At 41.5% G+C, this 15188-nt stretch overlaps 1 pseudogene; it reads left to right on the top strand.

Moving 5' to 3' along the window:
- Nucleotides 1-1562: 1562 nt before the first annotated feature.
- LOC103598184 lies at nucleotides 1563-3572 on the top strand (annotated as a pseudogene).
- The last annotated feature ends 11616 nt before the right edge of the window (nucleotides 3573-15188 follow it).

The raw sequence follows: 15188 nt of genomic DNA, 5'->3' as shown, positions 1-15188 counted from the left end.
AAAGAGACAAAAAGGAAAAAAAAAATTTACATCTGCAAACATATCTGGATTTAATTAAATCAGGGTGTAGTAAAATTTATGCCTCAGGACATATTTAAAAGAAGAGAGCAATCAGCCAGCAATTAGTGGAACCTGACAGCTGGGTGTGATACCAAATGAGGCAGACAGCTTAACATATAGGTCAGGAAAAGAGACAGAGTCCTGTTAAAACAACTGTTACTCAAGGATGACTATGAACATGCCCAAGGTGTGTCCACTGAAGAGTGGCATCATAGTCTTCATATTGTAGGGGAAATAGACTTCTTTGAAATAGTCCAGGCAAATTACTAAACAGATAAACAAGCGAACAACAATAAAAAGCCCCAAAGAGGGGAGAAGGGAATCAGTATCCAAAGTGCCTACAGTGTGTTACCTAAAGTGTCCAGTTTTTGACAAAAATTGAGACATGCAAAGAAACAGAAAAGTGTGATCCACACACAGGAAAAAAAGCAGGCAACAAAAACTGCCCATGAGAGGGCCCAGATGTCAGATTTAGCAGACAAAGATTTCAAAGCAACCCGTATGTTCATGCATTTAGTGCCCAAATGACTCAAAGAAGCATGCTTAAAGAATTAAAGGAAGACATAATGACAATGTTTCATCAAATGGAAAATGTCAATAAAGGTAGGGAAACTATAAAAAAAATAACCAAATGGAAATTCTGGAGTTGAAAAGTCTAGTAACTGAAATGAAAAATTCACTAGAGTAGCTCAACAGTAGGTCTGAACTGGCAGAAGAAAGAATCAGCAAACTTGAAGATAGATCAATAGAGATTATGCAGTCTGAAGAACAGAGGAAAAGAAAAATAAGAAAAAATGAACAAAGAGTCAGAGAAATGTATGACACCATTAAATGCACCAACATATGTGTAATGGCCGTTCCAGAAGGAGAAGAGAGAGCAAGGAGCAGAAAAAATATTTGCAGAAATAATACCTAAAAACTTCCCAAGGTCAATGAAAAAAATAGATTCTTTACCTTCAAGTAGCTCAGTGAACTCCAAGTAAGATAAATACAAAGAGATGCACACAGATATATCATAGCAAAAGTGCTAAAAGACAGACTTTTGAAAGCAGCAAGAGCAAATTATTTGTCACATACAAGAGAACGCTGAAAAGACTAACAGTTGACTCTGTATAAGAAATAATACAGGTCAGAAGACAGTGGGATGGTATATTCAAAGTGCTGAAAAAGCTCTTTATGGCTGCTCTGCCAGCTAAAAAATTTCTCCAGGTGTGGAATTCCAAACTCAGTAACTGCTGGTGAAAAGTGTTCATGCCTGTTGGAGGTCAGCCCACCAGCTGTGCAGGAGCCTAGCACCTAATGGGACCTCATTATAAGAAATAGCACTAATGTAGCTCCTTGCACACAGCAGATGCACATAGGAGAAGATAAAATGGCATAAGGCAGCCCCTCACTGGCTCTGTGGGCAGATGGATGACTAGAGGCAGCCAGTCCTTGCCTCTAATGCAAAGAAAGTCCAAAGCAACAAGTAGTCACCTGTGGAATAGAGTGTATAGGAGAAAATGACGGAATGTGGCAAAATAGTGAGGAAGACTCCCCCAAGATCTGGAAATTTGAGACAGCAACATAAAAAGATAAGGGAAACACCCAGCCAAGACTGGTGCAGAGACTGGAGAGACCCTGCACTGCTGGGACAAGGTGTGTGTGGGGGAGCGTCTGTGGTTGGTGCTCCCTCTGCAGATACCCACAATTCAAGCTGCGAGGTAACCATGTGACTCTCATGGGCAGTGAGCCCAATGTGGGGAGTCTCTGGGAGCCTCTGTATTTTTCCATAGGGGAAGTGCACACTGAATCCTCCCACCCTCCCTCGGTCCCAGGCTGCTGCTGGATGTCGCCATTTGGGGATAGGAGCCAGGACACAGAGACCCGCCCAGTTCTGACAAGCCTGTCAGAGCCTCCCACTTTGGTGGAGAGGGTGCAGGGAGTGAGCAGGCCCCTGACAGTCTCTGGTGAACTTGCCTAGATCCATGCCCAACTCCCCCTGGGAACTCAGAGACCCTTCCAATTCATTAAGCCCATTGGAGCATCCTGTCCCAGTGGAGATGGTTTGGGGAGTGTGCTGGCCACTGTGGTAAACTTGCCTGGATCCACACCCACTCCACCACCAACCCTCCTCCCTGGGAACTCAGAGAATCAACCAACACGGCAATCCTGCCCACCCGGGTGTAGAGGGTTTGGGGAGTGGGCCAGCCACTCCTGGGTGGATGCAACTCCATGTGTCTCTGATCCATGCCCACCCACCTTCCCACAGGAATTCAGAGACCCGCCCAACTCAGCAAGCCCACCCAGTGGAGAGAGTGCAAGGAATGAACTGGCACCTCCCAGCTGCATACAGGCCTGCATCTCTAGTAAACTTGCCTAGATCCACATACTCTAGTGGGAAAGCTCCAGAGAGCCTGCCCACCTTGCCCAGGTACTCAGTGAGGCACCTCCCAGCTGCATACAGGCCTGCATCTCTAGTAAACTTGCCTAGATCCACATACTCTACTGGGAAAGCTCCAGAGAGCCTGCCCACCTTGCCCAGGTACTCAGTGAAGTGCCCCAGCACTTCTCCCAGGGGTGTGCAACCCACTCAGTGCCCTCGCAACTCCACCAACACTAGCAGAGGAACAGTCCATTGCCACAATACCTACCCTAGAAATCAAAGCCCCAGAGGCCCTGTGTGAAACCAAGGCCAATGGCATGGCCTGGGCCCTGCTGCATGCTCAGGCTGTGCCACTGTGCACCAACCTGGATGAGCAGCTATAGCCACTGACTCAGGCTGCCTATGTGGGTGAGGTGCAACAGAGGCTGGAGAGGGTCTGGTGCTGCTGACTGTGGCTTTGTAAGAGGGCCCAGGAACACAAGGCTGAGCAAAAGGCAGAGGCTACTTGGGCAGTGGAATGCAAGCAGGAGATTCACTGCTGGAGGGTCAAGTGCATGCAGGAGGTGGAGGAGAAGAAGTGGGAGCAAGAACTCAAAACTGCTGCTGATGGTGTATTATCTGAAGTGAGGAAAAAACAAGCAGACACCAAAAGAATGATGGACATTCTTCAGGCTTTGAAGAAGGTGAGGAAACTGAGGAAAGAGGCTGCAGTGAGGAAAGGTATCTTGTCTTCTAGCATCAACAGATGAGACTTTTAAGCATCATCTTTGGCAACTGAGAAAACTTTTATTTTAAAACACTCTGAACTCTATGAAACTGAAGAGAGAACCCTCAGAGAAAGAGAGGAAAAGAAAATTGGAAAAGAAACAGAGAAAAGAAAAAGAAAATGTTACTTCAGAAACATGAAATTGAGTCCAAGTTATTTGGGGATCCAGACAAGTTTCCACTTTCTCACTTCTTGCAGCCTTTCCAGCAGTTTTGCCTCCAAGCTGAGCACTTGCTGCCAACACTCATCCAGATAAGGCATGATTAGGATCAGTACCTGGTGCCATCCAATCATCCCAAAGGCAACTCTGTTCCTCAAGGATGGGTCCTTCACCTGCTCCCCAGCAATGACATCTGGGCTACTGCTATTAAGCTGCATTAGTAAAGATGCTCCAGGAGTGTGGTCCAGCCAATGCTGTTTCCAGCTCTAAACATTTTACTAATTTTCTTTGAAAAAGGGTTAGTGAATAACTTCATGATCCCCTTTTACAATATCTTACTCTCTGCATCAATTACTCTTTTCTTCTCCACAACACACAAAACAAAAACCCAAAGATCTGCAAATGCACCAGCGTTGTGAAAACCTGCAGTGAATAACCTGGTCTCTTCTTCTTTGTAATATATCACTTACAGTGAAATGTATCTTCTATGCCTTAGTGTTTTAGTGATGATTATGGGTCTTCTTTAAAAAATAAAGTAGAAACAAAATACTCTTTTCTGGGGCACTGATACTCTTCCCCCAGCCCCTTTTGTTTTTTCTCTTTCTGCTTTATTTGGATGGTTAATAGTGCCATGTTGGCAAGTATAATCGAGCCCTAATCCCATCTGGGATGTTTTTTCCATCTCAGCTTATAAGTAAAGCTTTCCATTCTTTAACATTAAAAAAAAAAAGGTACTCAACATCCTCTCTCTCTACTACACCCACCACTAGTTGTTCAATTTCTCTCCTTCCCTTCACTAACTTCTTAAAAGAGAGCCTGATTAGTTATGCGGCTATCTTGTGCTGTGGACTAAACTGCAACTCCTAGGACCTAGGTGACTGAGGTTATTACCACAGGCAGTGGCCTTGGTTCACCAAATTTGCCTCTGATTTGAAAGGTTTGGTCCAGAGTGACTTGTTAGTTTACTCTAACTTCCCTCTGTGGTGTAAATAAACTTATTCAGTGCAGGTGTGTGTTGGGTACATTTAGCAGCCCTTCCACCAATACTGAGTATGAAGTCAAGCTTTATACAAAACCTCCTTACCTTTCCTACCCAAGATCCCCCTAATTTCTAGGAGGAAACATCAAAAATGCTTTATCTTTGGTTTGGTTAATCCCAGTTTTGGTGTAACTTGGGAGGCTTCTAGTTAGGAAGATGACAGTGGCTGCAGGCTGGGCCGCCAGAAAAGATGGTGGCTTAGTCTTGGTGGTTATGTAGAGAACTTAGAAAACCTAAAGAGTACCAGTACCCAAAATGGATTGTGTTTTAATGGACAATGACTATATTCTCCCATGTCAGAAGGATCCTAATGAGATTACCTGGAGGTCTAGTTGTTCAGAATTCCCAAAGATAGAAATTTATTTCCCTATGGAAGTGGGACCTTAACCTTACTCCATCACATTGTACAAACTGGTATAGCTGTGAAATTTTCTTAGGAACTCAAGCTTCCAAAAACATCAAGGTAGTCAAAGATAGGGGAAAAGCTAACAAAAATAATAAAATTTATTTATTTATTTTTTTTTCCCCTTTTTGTCTTTTTTTTGTGACCGGTAATGGGATCGCAACCCTCGGTGTCACGCCTGCACCGCGCTCAGCCAGTGAGCGGACCGGTCTCTATATGGGATCCGAACCCTCGGCGGGAGCACCACCGTGCACCACTGGGCCAGCCCTAAAATTTATTTTTTATACTCAAAAGAAAAAAAGAAATTGACTCCAACAGTGACTCCAATGACTCTGTACAAGGTCACTCACCTTAGCTTAGGGAGCACTGAGTGCACCGGCACACCCTCAAGGTACTTGTAGCTCTGATCATAGCCACAACAACCCTACCCAGTGTCAAACACCCCAACAAGACACTGACAAGGACCCCACAACCTAGGCCATGAAGGCACCTACAGACAACTCCAAAATTGAAGACAGTCAAAGAAGTCACATGACTGCACTACTGCACTCACCCAAGATGAAACATAAAACACCCAAACTGACTGTCAATATAGAACACTTCTATATGTAAAAGTTTCTCCCTTCAAAGACAACTCCAAAAATTAAGAGAGGTGATGATACCACCAGATGCCCAGACATCAATGCAGAGATACAAAAAGCATGAAAAACAGGGAAACATGACAGCCCCCAAAGAAGACAATAATTTTCCAGTACCAGACCCCAGGAAACTGATGAAATGCCTGAAGAAGAATTTCAAATGGTAATCTTAAGGAAACTCAACATGATGCAAAACAATAAAACAAAAAACCCCCCCCAAAAACAGAAATCACAACATTATCAGAAAAACAATCCAGGGCCTGAATGAGAAACTCAATGAAGAGATAGATATCATAAAAGAGAACCAAGCAGAAATCCTGGAAGTGAAGAATTCATTCAACAAAATAAAAATATACAACTGAGGGCTTAAGCAAGAGGCTAGAACAAGCAGAAGAAAGAATTTCTGAACATGAAGACAGGCTTTTTGAATTAACCTCGTTGGACCAAGAGAAAAGAATTTTTTAAAAATGAAGAAAACCTACAAGATCTATCAAACATCCTTAAGCATATTCACATTTGTATTTTTTTTTTAAAGATGACCAGTAAGGGGATCTTAACCCTTGACCTGGTGTTGTCAGCACCACACTCTCCCAGGTGAGCTAACCAGCCATCCCTATATAGGGATCTGAACCCATGGCCTTGGGGTTATCAGCACCACACTCTCCCAAGGAAGCCACAGGCTGGCCCTCACACATTTGTATTATGGGTGTACTGGGAGGGCAAGAGAAAGGAAAAGGCATTAAAAGCATACTTAATGAAATAACAGTTTGAGAACTTCCCAAGTATTGGGAGAGATATGGTCTCCCAAATCCAAGAGGCTCAAAGATCCCCAAACACATTCAACACACAATAAAATGCTCCCTAAGACACATTATAGTCAAATTGTCAAAAGTCAAAGACAAAGAAAGAATTCTGAAAACAGTGAGAGAAGAGTCAAGTCACCTATAATGGAATCCCCATTAGATTAACAGCAGGTTTCTCAACAGAAACATTGCAGGCCAGGAGAACATGGGATGATACAGTCAATGTGCTAAAGGAAAAAAAAACTGCCAGCCAAGAATAGTATACCCAGCAAAGCTGTCCTTCAAAATGAAGGAGACATAATGTCTTTCCCAGACAAACAAAAACTGCAGGAATTCACCACCACAAGACCAGCCCTACAAGAAATCCTCAAGGGAGTACAATATCTGGAATCAAAAGAGAGACAACTACCATCATGAATAAACCAGAAAGAATAAAACCAACTAGTTGAGCAGATATGCAAATGAGAAAGAGAAAGAAAAATGGTATCTTATCATTACCAAAAAAAAAAAAAAAACCAAACAGCAAAGACAAACAATAAAATGGAAGCAAAGGAAAAAAAACATATATATATAAAACAACCATTAAAAAAGGATAAGAGTAAGACATACCTTTCAATAATAACCTTAAATGTAAATGGATTAGATTCCCCACCTAAAAGATGTAGACTGGCTGAATGGATTAGAAAACTGGACCCAGCTATATACTGCCTGCATGAAACTCACTTCACTAGTAAAGACACACATAGACTAATAGTGAAGGGATGGAAGAAGATTTTCCACACAAATGGAAACCAAAAATGAACAGAATTTGCTATACTTAAAATAAATAAGATAGACTTTAAAACAAAGACTATAAAAAGAGACAAATAAGGACATTACATAATAATAAAGGGATCAATGCAGCAAGAAGATATAACAATCATAAATATATATGCACTCAACATCAGAGTACCAACATATATAAAGCAAATGTTATTCAATCTAAAGGGAAAGATAGACCCCAATAAAATAATACTTTGGGACTTCAACATCCCTCTCTCAGCATTGAACAGATCATCTACACAAAATATTAGCAGAGAATTATTAGATTTAAACTGCACTTTGGACCAAATGGACTTAACAGACATTTACAGAACATTTCATCCAACAACTTCACAACACACATTCAACTCATCAGCACATGGATCTCCAGGATAGACCACATGTTAGGCCACGATTCACACCCCAACAAATTTAAAAAGATTAAAATCATATCAGGTATTTTTTCAGACCACAATGGAGCAAAACTAGCAATCAATAACAAGCAAAACTTTGGAAATTATACAAATACATGGTAATCAAACAACATGCTCCTGAACAACCAATGAGTCAAAAAAGAAATAAAGCAGGAAATAAAAAAATTCCTTGAAACAAATGAAAATACAAGCACAACATATCAAAACCTATGACATACTGCAAAAGCAGTACCAAGAGGGAAGATTATCACAATAAATGATTACACCAAAAAAGTTGAAAGATCCTAAATAAACAACCTAATGTTATACCTCAAGGAACTAGAAAAGCAAGAGCAATCCAACCACAAAATTAGTAGACAGAAATAATAAAGATTAGAGCATTACTAAGTGAAATGGAGTACAAAGAGATGGTACAAAAGATCTATGAAACAAAAAGTTGGTTTTTTTGAGAAGATAAACAAAATTAACAAACTATTAGCTAGACTAACCAAGAAAATAAGAGAGAAGACCCAAATATCAAAAACCAGAAATGAAAAAGGAGAAATGGAAGTATACTATTTTATGATTCTTATACTATATGTGAAATGGCATAATACCACTTAAAGATAGACTGTGAAAGTTAAAGATGTATACTCTAAACCCTAAAGCAATCACTAAAATAACAAAACAAAGAGTTATAGCTAATAAGCTAACAAAAGGGATAAAATGGAATCATAAAAAAATTTAATTATAACAAGAGAAAGTTGAGGGAGAAAGGTTCACCTTTCACATCCAAAAAAGCTTATCACGGGGCCAGCCCATGGCTCGCTTGGGAGAGTACGGTGCTGATAACACCAAATGAGGGAGAAAGGTTCACCTTTCACATCCAAAAAAGCTTATCACGGGGCCAGCCCATGGCTCACTTGGGAGAGTACGGTGCTGATAACACCAAAGCCATGGGTTCGGATCCCATATAGGGATGGCCAGTTAGCTCATTGGGTGAGTGTGGTGCTGACAACACCAAGTCAAGGGTTAAGATCCCTTTATTGGTCATCTTTAAAAAGAAAAAAAAATGCTTATCCTGGTATTTTTCAGGCAAACAAAATCTTGTCCCTATTGATGAATATAATATGGTATTCTCTGGAAAGCAAACATGACTATGGTAAATTTTGTTTTCAATATCTATTTTTCCCCTTTCTTGCTACAATTCATGAACATGTACTACAATAAACCTAATTTCAGGAAGTAGCCTGCTCCAAGAAGCTTTATCTGGCCACGGGTTTCACACTGGTGTCAAAGATTGGTAGGACTTCACCAAGCACCCATTCCACACTCACCCTCACCTTATTTTACAGAGTGTAAGGCCCGGAGAGCTAAAATGACTTGTCCAAATCAGACACTGTAGTTACAGAGCAGGAGCTACAGCCGAAGTCCCCTTGCTCCATTCAATTCCATTCAATACAACAAATACCTAAGTGAGCCCCTGGGGACTTGGCCAAGGAAAAGGAGTGGTGCAAGTTTTCTGGGAAGGGTATCTGGATGTGGGTGACTTCACTGGGTGGTGACTCAGAGCCAGGGAACATTTGATTGTTCCCAAATCCCGGATAATCTGCCTTCATCCCACCGCCAGCAGGTGTGTCCTGGGTAAACTGACCCTGTATGATATAAAGCTAGATTAAATTCCTACAATCCGTGGGACCAAACAAACGGTATGAATGAGCCCACAGGAGGAGCTTAATTCTGGTTAGGGTCTTAAAAGGCAGGCAGGATTTTCACAGGTGGAGCTGGCAGGGCATGAGTAATAAGTGTGCAATGGTCACAGCAAAGGTGATTTGCATGTGTGAGAGTTAGGTTTGTATCCCAGTTCAGCAATTGAGCAAATTCCCTTCACCTCTCTAAGCCTATTTTTTAAGCTGTAAAATTAACCTATCTCCATGCAGACTTGTTAGGAAGATTAAATGAGATAAAGTAGGAAATGTGTCTAGTATTATTGGTGGCTATTAGAACTACTATTCCAGGTACTTGCCTAATAAATCCTCATAACCACCTTGAGAGGGAAATATTACTAGCATGACTGTTTTACAGATTAGGAAATTGAAGCTTGGAGAGATTAAGGACTTTACCCAAGTTGTTGAGTAAACACTACTAAGATATCAACACATGGCTGCAATGGAGGGTACATGTTGGGGGGCAGTGGAAAGTGGTCCACGTCAGCTGGGCCTAACCCTGGAAGATACAGTTACCTCCTAGAGGCTCTGTGCACATTTGTTTTGAACTACATGATAATAAGTTATGATTCATCTTTTTGGAAGTCATTTTGACTTAAGTTGACAGCAGGAAAGACGCCCAGTAACCTCAAGGAAGAAATCCTGAACAATGAGGATTGCTCACCAAGCAATTAACAGAATGTTTCTAAAAGTCAAGTAATGGATGGGCCCCTGTTTAAAATCCTTACAGACACACCCCAAAGCTGACTTAAATTATTTTTATTTTAATACTACTGATATGTTTATAAGCACAAAATTCAATATAAATTCCTTGTACTTATAGCTGTACTTCAACTCTAAACCAAGACAAATGGAAAATAAACAAAACTACTAACCCTATAAAATTCAAATAAACATTTCAATTTTATGTGCCAGCAGACACTGTTTTGCTGAAATTAAATTGTGACTTGAAACATGAGTATTGGTACAGACTCCTGGCAGAAGTTCTTTTAAGCATAGCACAGCCAGGGCACTGTGTACTGCAGGCAGCACCCACCATGCTTCTGTGGTTAAACTCCTGGAAAATCTTCATTTTTGACAGTGCACCAAGACCCCGCCTGACCTTCACTTGCCAAAAGAAGCATCGTTTAACATTAAATCCACTTCCCTATTTTCTTTGGTTAGGCTATAACAATTAATGGAACACTATCTGGCACCAAAGTGATCACAAACACAAAGTCAGTACCAAAGTGCCATGGCCTGTGGTCATCTTCCAGACACTTCAGAATATGTTTATTTTAATTTGTTTGGATTGCCACTAAAATGAAATATTACATTTCAAAGTTTTCATAGACAAGTTTCAGAATCCTAAAAACATATCTATTAATCCTGAGGGGTCTACAGACTCAGGTTTGACAAACTCTGATCCAATCATTTCCAAAACCCTGGGGTGTCTTTTCCTCAAGAGTTGTAAGGCAGGACCTTGGTGCCTAGGGATTGGAATGACTGAGTCATACAGCAGCACTTGTACATATTCTGTTCTGTGGTCCCCACTTTATCTGCCTGGCAAACTTCTACTTATTCTTTTAGTAAATTCTTCGTCTGGAAGCTTTTTCTGTCCTTCTCAAGCTAAGCGGGTCTCTCCCACTCTGCACCCCTACTGTACCATCTGTGCTCAGTCCCCAACTCATAGCTCTTGGTAGCATAATCATCCATTTACCTCCCTGCCTTGCCCCCAAGTCATCCCTTCTGTCCCTTAGACTATGAGCTCTGTGAAGGTAGGGGCTGAGCCCAATCCATTTCTGGTCCTCACTTCCCTGAACAGGGCCAGGCTCAGGTAGAAATACTGAATGAGTGAATTAATGAAGGAAGGAATGAGTGAGCTGGGTGTTTGCTCAGATTCTCTTTCAGCTCTGGGATATTCAGCTCCACCGCCTAGCTCAGCATTTTCTTCCCTCTCTCATTGGTATCCCCTGCAAGGGTTTGAAAAGAGTATGTCCTAGACTCATCTCATATTAGAGATAGAAGCACCCTCAGATGGTGCCTCTCTCATTTTGTAGATGAAATAGCTGAAGAGAGGGAAAGTGACTTGCCCCAGGGCACCCAGCTAGGACATGAACATGCCAGATGAGAAACACTGTGCCCTGATACCCACTTCAGTGTTTCTTCCAGGACATCATTTATCATTTATTCATTTATTTATTTTTTGTCAGGGCTGCCTTGGGGGAAAGCAATGTTCCCTTGTGACCTCACCTACCCATGGCAGTGTTTTGGGAACAAACTGGATTCTCACGGTTCTCCCAATGGTGGCAGGGTGCCCATGTCAGGCAAGGTATTTTTCAATGAAAAAGAAACAAAGATAGCGTCAGACCTCATTTGTAATTTTCCAATAGCAGCCGGGATCTAAAACCTCTTTGTTTCCCTTCCCAGCTTACTGTGCTGCCCTTGTCCTTGGTAAAGTGGAGCAAGAAGGTGGAGTTGGGGGTTTAAAAAAAAATCTACACTTATTTATTTACATATGTATTTATTTCCAGAGGCATTTATTTTTGCAACATAGGCCAATATGGACATCCTGCAACTCTCGCCCACCTTTCCTCCTTACTTTAGATGTCTCACTTCTCTCCCGTGGCCAAAAACACTAGTGTCATCCCTACCCCCGGACATCCTTCTTCCTTCCAGGCAGGGAGGCAGCCCGTCTCCCCATGCCTGCCCTTCCCAGCGGGCCATCCTGGCTTTGACCCCACAAGCACCAGACCCTCATTCAACATTTAATCACTTCCACTCCCGACACCCATCCTGCTCTCCCTCATCCTGCCTCTTGGCCATGGCCCTGGAACCCAGTTGCAGAGAAATCCAGAACAAAGGGAGAAGAAAACTCAGACACATGGATCATCCACTGTGTACCTGGGACCATGCTGAACCCATTTGGGAGGGTTGGACAGGGGCAGGTAATCATTGAACACTTTTATACACATTATTTCATTCAGTCCTCACATCTACCTTAAGAGATACTGTTATCCCCATTCTCATACCTGAGAAATCTGAGGCTCAGAGAGGTTAAGTAACTTCCCCAAGGTCACCCAGCTCACAAAAGCCCACACTGAGATTCAACTCTGCCTGACCAGTCTCCTCAATTCTTTTCATTTGTGTGCTCTTTCTCAGGCTATGAGAGAGCGTGAAGTGATGTGGAAGGAATGGTCTTTACTTTAAAAGAGTCTATTCTTTCTAGATGACCAAGTTTAGTTTGTCCAAATGAGCCAAAGCTCAACATGCAGAGGCAATGGAGTGAGGGTGGGGCTGCAGTAAATACAGTCAAGACTCTGTCTTACAACTTGTCCTTTCAATACTTACTGGAAAACTGCTCCATGCCATGGCTTCTGCTAGGCACAGAGAGCCACCAGACCCCGTCCCTGACCTGTCACTTACTAGCAGCCTAATAGTAAGCAAGTTACTCCATGACTCAGTTTCTTCATCTGTGAAATGAGGATAATAATAGTACCTACTTTATGGGTAATTAAAATATTAAGTGCATTAATAATTTTAAGGCTTGTAGAGTGCCCGGTACATGGTAAGTACTACCTAAATGTTAGCTATTATTCTGTGTTCTTATGTCACAGGCCTGGTGGCAGGGTGGGGGGTTGGGGGAAGTGGCAAACCCAACTCAGAATAACGAAGGCAGAATAGTGTCAGCAGAGGTACAGACAATTTGTTGAGGGAAAGGGTAGAAGAGGCATTGTGGAGGAGGCAGTCTCTGAGCTGAGACTTCTGAGTTGAGTTTAGATTTGATTCAGCATGCCATGTGTTACATAATTTTTAGGGAGATGGTAGCCAAATATCAGTCATTCTGTCCTGAAAATTTGGGGTCACTATGGACCTGGAGGCCACCTTGATCCACTATTTCCTTTTATGGTAAAGACCCCTGGTAAAAGGTCTCAATTCAAGGACACACAGCAAGTTATTTAACAAATCATTTACTCATTCTGCAAATATTTACAAAGAACTTACTGGGTGTCCTCACTAGGCTAGGTGGGGATCCAGGGATAAAACTTTGTATTACCTACCCCAAAGGAACTCACATTCTCAAATAAATAGTGATAGAGACAGAAAGTGAACCTAGATCCCCAGCCTCCCTGACTAGGGCCCCTTCAACTTCATGTCAGGATCATTCTCAGGCTGCAGCACTGAGTTCCTCTTCCACAGGAATCAAGTCACTTGAGTTACTTTCCCCACCTCAGACATATTTATTTTTAAACAGTAGGTGCCCTGGGACAGGGCCTTGCATAATCCAACCTTTCTTTTTCCCTCAGAGCCCAGGACTATTAAACGCTGTTTATTTTTAAACAACAGCACTGCCATTGGTGACTCACAATGACTTTTGTAATCTGCTCTGAAACCTACCATTGTATATGTTTATCCATGTTATTTTGTCTCCCTTCCCAATTCCTTGGCCCTGAGCCTCATTCTGATTGTTATTCTACTTCCTCCCCTCTCTCCCTGTCTCCCACACCTCCCACCCCCATGGACTATTCCCCAACTACATATGGTTTAGTTAATATTTATATTTGAGTGTCTACACTCCCTTAACCCCACAAATGCATACTGCCTAGCCACAAGCCCTTGTGGGAGCTGCCTTCTTGTCTAGAAGGGGGCCAGGCAGAGAGAGATCACAGCACCCTGGGTTTCCTCTCTCAGTTAGTGGCCTCATCATCCACAGAGATCTTGTATCTATTAGGCACAGCTCCAGCAGATGACAAGATTTTTAAGAGCCTAGAAAAATGTTTAACAACAGCCCCTCCTCCATTTTTTTTAAACAGAATTCAAAACACAACAACTATAAAATCAAAATCAATAAATATTTAAATAAATGTCTACCAATGTAAATTTACATCAATTTCGTTAGTTAAATTTAATTGTGACAGTGACTGCTACACATCCCCTTTTCCTTTGTTAATATAACTCCTGGGTTTTAACTTGGTGTAAGGTCACTTAGCAAAAAACGACTTCTCAACTTCTCTTGAAGCTAGAAGTGGTCATATGACCAAGTTCTGGACATGGAAAGTAAGAACAATACCTGCCATTTCTGGTTGAGCAGTGGGTACGGGCTCTTCATCCTTCTCCTGACACAGTGGCCAGGGCTATTGCACAGAACAACTCCAGAGGGCACATTTGTATTTTAGTCTATGTGAATGGTGCTCCCTGCCATTGTGCAATGTGGCTGCTCTGTCCCTGGCTATGACGCAGATTGTAAGGCAAGAGCTGGAGTTGGATGCGGAGGTGGAAGCCTTGGGTTGAGGAGGATAGAGGTGACCTGCAAGCCCTGGATGACCAGGATCTGTACTCCCACTGTATGTAGAGGTCTCTTTGTTATAGCAGCTTAGGCTGTACTGAACTAATACATTGGCATTCACGAACATTTGATAACATTTGAAAATAATTTATAAGTTTGAGTTTCTCCCTTTGCAAACATTTCGAAAACCTATGGACTGTGGTTGCCAATAAATAAAATCCTATCATAACCCGAGTGCATGTAGTTAAGTAAAATTTTACAAATGCTTCAATCTGTTTTTCAGCAAAGAAATAATATTTTATGTGGAAAATAGACACTTTTTTTGTAATTTTATTTTTATTTTATTTTTAAAATTTTGGCCACAAAACAAGTCTTAATATGTTTAAAAAGACAAAGATCATAGAAAATATGTTCCCTGACCAAATAACAGAAAGAAATTCAGAAAATTCACAGATGTGTAGAAATTAAACAACACTCTTCTAAATAAACAATGGATAAAAAGAAAAATCACAGGGAAATTAGAGAGTACTTTGAGATAAAAATTAAAGCTCAACATATCAAAATTGATAGGATGCAGGGCTCATGCAGTGCTTAAAGGAAATCTTATACTTGTAAACCCCTACATTAAAAATAAGAAATATCTCAAATCTGTAATATAAACTTCTCCTGAAGAAAACGGAAAAAGAAGAGCAAACTAAACCAAAAGCAAATATAAGTAGGAAATAACAATGATTGCAACAGAAATAT

The sequence above is a fragment of the Galeopterus variegatus genome, unplaced genomic scaffold, assembly GCF_000696425.1.
Source record: "Galeopterus variegatus unplaced genomic scaffold, G_variegatus-3.0.2 Scaffold2525, whole genome shotgun sequence".
NCBI classification, from domain to species: Eukaryota; Metazoa; Chordata; class Mammalia; order Dermoptera; family Cynocephalidae; genus Galeopterus; species Galeopterus variegatus.
Note: the sequence above shows the minus strand (reverse complement) of the source record. Positions and strands in the feature narration are given on the sequence as shown.